The sequence below is a fragment of the Sinocyclocheilus grahami genome, unplaced genomic scaffold (assembly GCF_001515645.1).
Source record: "Sinocyclocheilus grahami isolate Dianchi unplaced genomic scaffold, SAMN03320097.WGS_v1.1 scaffold259.1, whole genome shotgun sequence".
Classification (NCBI taxonomy): Eukaryota; Metazoa; Chordata; class Actinopteri; order Cypriniformes; family Cyprinidae; genus Sinocyclocheilus; species Sinocyclocheilus grahami.
The window spans coordinates 1,114,557-1,119,682 of record NW_015505438.1 but is presented as its reverse complement, the minus strand read 5'-3'; the positions used below and the strand labels follow the sequence as shown (position 1 = coordinate 1,119,682).

The 5,126-nt window shown below is 38.1% G+C and overlaps 1 protein-coding gene across 1 annotated transcript in view; it reads left to right on the top strand.

The window, feature by feature from the left end:
* LOC107599025 (disabled homolog 2-interacting protein-like) overlaps positions 1 to 5,126 on the top strand; it is an 82,920-nt gene that overhangs the window by 9,275 nt on the left and 68,519 nt on the right. The gene's annotated exons all lie outside the window — the stretch shown is intronic.

Genomic DNA, 5,126 nt, shown 5'->3' with positions numbered 1-5,126 from the left:
TATAAGCTTTTGTTACTTTCACTGTTCATTTCAATGCTCTATTGCAGCATCTCAATACTGTAATCACAAAACATTTTCCTAAAATAATGCAGGGAACCACTCGTTATACATTATACGAGTGCACGCGTACTATTTTGATGATGTAATTTGCGTCACGCGCAGTGTACACGGACCCTCGCGTAAGAGTAAAAACCGAAGTATACTTTGGCCTTAAAGCAAGCTAAACATATGCAGCATGCACACGTTTGTGTTGGTGCAGAATGAGAGAGACACTTACAGCCTAGCGCATTTCACCCAGTCTGCTAGTTTCACTTCTGCTTTAAATAAAGTTGTGTATGCTTGACGTTTAAAATAAATGCTGTTTAAAGTGAATGCCCCTATAATTTTTGTTTGTTTTATATTTACGATTTAGTTTGAATCCAAATGTATGCGCTAATGGAGCGTACAGCAATCAAGATCATGCAACAGAAGTGCGCGCTCTCGGACTCTCTCTCTCGCTCTCTCTCTTGCTCTCTCGCTCTCCTAACCATCAAATAACTTTAGTAACTTATGCATTGTTTTACTTACTTGCTTTTGACATATCCGACCAAACTACAAACATTCCAGTGATGTCTGTGAGATATTCACTCGACAAGCTTGCCCATCTGTGCAGCCGCGCGCTTATCAGCTCGGGCGCATCTGCTATACAGCCGTGAATATTGAATGTTTAACATTATATTAATTACTTACATGTACTTCATAGACATCCTTAATCTCTAATAACTCCATTCTACTCTCTGTTGTTCTGTTTTCAGTGTTTCTTTTTCTGGACACAGCTCTATTCACACGCTGTTTGGTATCGGGGCATTTTTACGAGTACGAGTACAGGAGCGCAGTTTCGGGCCCGATACCGATACCAGTATCGTATCGGTGCATCCCTAGTTTCCATTATACAGTAGTTTGATTGTGATCTTTTAATGGGATCTCAATCTGTTAGTTTAATTAAAAAGTTCATAGACATAAAAGTTCCCAAAGTTGAAGGAACACTCATATACAGTACATGCGCTTCAGTAATTCCCTCTAAGGTCCGTGTATTTATTTTCTAGAGATACATGTTGCATTCAAATATTGGCATCAGTCTGTGGCTTCTGTTTACCCCCTACCAGAAACCTAAGATAAACAGTTATTCCACTGCTTTCAGCTCACCCATTTTGCTTAATTACAGAGCTAAACTAATGACAGGATCTATTAACTGACGCAAGACAGAATGAGCACAGTGTTTGTAAGCATGCTCCAACGTGAACGCCCCTCGTGCATGCCGATGAGTTGTGTATTTGGCTCCTGCGGGGCCGCAAGAGAGTCCCGCTGTCTCCGGTGATACAGAGCCTTTCGTGCGAGTACACCGACCCGGATCCATGCTAATTGAACGGGATCCCGGACTTGTCGGAACAGAAGGAGGAAGGGCAATAGTGGGCCCCATGCTGTGCGGACCACTTTGAGAACCCTAGGAGAAATCCAATACCTTGCTCTGGTGATGTATGCAGACACGGTCGTTTGGAGCCCAGGGTTACGGATTTCCCCACAGGCCCCGGTTCCTGTGCAGAGAAGGCAGCTTTAGACCGTGGACTCCTCTGCTTTATGGCTCAGGCTAGACTGTCTGGCTGCGAAAAACAGATAATGACATTAGATGTATTGTTTCAGCAGATGCTCGGACACATTCAGGCTCTTAGCAGAGGCTCGCTGCAGTCAGGAGTCTTGTTTAGTTGTTATCTGAGAGCGTGTTTCTCATGTTTGATAACGGTCGTTATGCTAAGTGCCTTCATGGAAGACTGAACCCAAATAACTTGTTTTCACCATGGGGAAACATCTTTTTTGCTCATTTTATCACTGGCTAGAATTGCATTAGGTGTCAAATGCCATGTCAGAGCAGGCAAATGCTGCTGCTGCTGCTGCTGCTGCAAAAAAAACTATTCTTGATGTGTATTTTTGTATGATTTTGCAATGAAAATATATTTTTAAAAAACAAGATGAATTTATTTAAGAAACAAAACTCAGTAAAATATTTAGACTTGTTTTCAGGGAATGCATTTTTAATATGAATCTATTTTAGATTAGTTTTTTCACTTGTTTAACAAGTATAAACAAGTATATGGAAGAAAAATAATGACAAATGTCTTTGAAACAAAAAAAGCATGTTGAATTGCACTAACTAAAAAATGTATGCATTGCATTAACAGTGCTTGCATTTTAATGCCTCGTATTTTCAGGGCTTTCATTTTTAGGGGCTGAAATCCAACATAGTTGTATATTTAAGCTGTGAATATTTAAATTCAAAACATTTCACACACATTTTCATGATTAAAAATTAAGAATTTGGCAAACTGTGAGTTTTTAATTGCGGGTATGGGAATCTTTAGTGTTGTAGTGTGCATATGGCATAAGAAGACTTCTGGAAGTCTTGGCATAAGGGGCCTCTTGCAATATTTCATCTTAAATTAGATGTTTTCCAGGAATGTTTATCTTGTAACCTTGGTGCATTGGCACAATAAGGGCGAGAAACATATCTCAGGTCCACTGGTTATAACAGGACTGTTACTTGTCGAGACATAATTTCAAGGAGCGAGGAATAGTGGTTTAACCCATTAAAGGACCCACTAAACATCTTTAACAAAATGCCTACATTGGATTTTTTTTAATGAGTTTACATTTTTTTAACTTTTAAAAAATATTCCCTTAAAAATGTCTTAAATCATATTTATTTTATTTTACTTTGTTTAAATTATTTATTTACTTTTGTACATTTATTTTAAGAGTTTTAGATGTTTAACTGGAAAACCATTTTTAGTACGTGAAATCCTCAGTAACATTTGTAATTTGGTTTTGATTAAAATTTGTAATTCCTTGCTAGTAAACAATATGGCCCATTTACAGTATATAAGTGTAATATTAATTGTTTGGCTACTAAATTATTTGGCATTTAACAAATGTTGGGTAAAATATTGATACTTTGCACCTTATCCTTTTAGAAAAATCTTCATGTTGTGTATAATGCCTAAGAATACTGTCTGTGTAGACATCTCACTAGGTTTTTGGAAAAGAGCCCCAGAATAGCTCTGGTGTGACTAACAGCCTAACATAGCCGTGTGCGGGTCAGAACAGGGCTTAGCCTTCTGCTGTCCTACAAAGTTAGGACCAGGTTATACAAATCCAGACAGGGCCTTCAAATCTAAATTTTTTCTGCCTCCAAATGTTTCACGCCATGTCTAGGATTGTCAGCACAATTAAAGCTGTGAGACACAAACTCACAGGCATGGACACAAGAGGGCAGAGAGAGGCCAAGCATAAAGATTACAAGAGAAGGGAGAGAAGTGGGGCAGATGAGAGGAGGTTGGGAATGCAGGCTCAGCAGCTAAGCATTACAGGAATTCAGTACATGCACACAATAGACGTGAATGAATCTGCAGACCTTCAGCCTTTTGACAGCTGACAGAGCTTATTACTGAGACATGATGCCAACATAACTGCATATGTTTGGTCAAGAATAGGGTGTTATCCTGCCATTACTCCAGACTGCAGTGCCACACGATCCTACAGAAATCATTCTAATAGGCTAAGCAGTTACTAAATTAACATCTGACTTTTGGAGGTCATGAAACAATTCTGTAGAAAACAATCATTCGGATTCACTTCTGTCTTTAGAATTGCAGAATCATTTGTGAACTAAATACTTTGTAAAGAAATGCATGTGATGCATTAGCCTTAAATGCATCTTGGCTATTGTTTAAATTTGAAAGATGCAGAGTTACTACACAGCTGGAGTTGAGCTCTTCAGACTACGTTGCCATTGATCCAGACTGCGGCTGCAGCCAACAATTGTACGTCTCCTCCAAACAACAGCATCATCAAACAGTGCTCTTCCTTCACTCTGACAGGCTCGATGAATAATTCCATTTGGAAGTTTGGCAAATGGCATATTTCATGTGAAAGATGGCCCGAAAATAACAAAGAGCTAAAAAATTTAGATTACACCCCAGGGGGAAAATATTCTTTGTAAGAATATTACTAAGTTGTTTTGATAAGATGTCTTAAAGCTGACCCAAACTCTTTTATCATCTTCACCTTCCATATACAGTACATCTATACTGGCCAATACTTGGCCATTTTGAGATGATCAGCATCAGTAAACCATCAGCTGACCAAAGGCCTGTTCACACCAAGGACGATAACTATAAAGATAACGATAAAGATATAGTTCTAAAAATCGTTCTCAATATTAAAGAAAAGCAGGGTCCACACCACAGCTATAACGATAAAAGCACAGAGAAACAATGTTGTTGGAATCACTTTCAGAATGATTTTATCCAGCTGATGAAATATTGACACCCAATCAAAACCAATCTTGCTATAATGAACTATACAGGTGGAGCTGGGGAAGGTGGAGGGTTTCCGAACCGCACTGCAACTGCTACAGCAAGCACTAGCCAAGCTCATTGGCTGCTGATACAAAAAGAACCAATCAGCTGTGCCATGTGATGATGTCATTATGTCAGATTGAGTTAGGCCTATCAGACTGTGCCATCTAGAGTTTCATGACAGAACTTTGGATTTATCTTTATAGTTATTGTTCTTGGTGTGAATGGGCCTTAAGAGATAAATGTAATTTTTTAAAGATCTCTCAGATATCTTAATGAATGAAGACATGTTTATATTTACATATCATAAGTTATAATTTATAATTATAAAATATATTATCAAGTTGGCATTATATAGGTTCTCTAGATTTAAGCATCAGCACCAGCCATTGAAAAAATCTATATTGGTCATCTGCAAATAGACACCAAGCGGAACTGTTACACAATGCAATTTGGGATTGTTTCACTCGAGTATAAGAGGCCACATGGGACTAACCTTTGCCCCAGATCCATTTTGTTGCCTCGCTGGTAACCCAATAGGAATATGATGAGGACAACAAGATTTATTAGCAAATTAAGGTATATAGGTAGTAAATTAAGTTTCAGTTTCAAGCAAATAATCAGATTTCTGACAGCATTTCAGACGAGCAACCTACAACTTATCATTAAGTCATTAAGATGAAGTGTATATATATATATAGATATATATATATATATATATCTCTCTAAAATTTC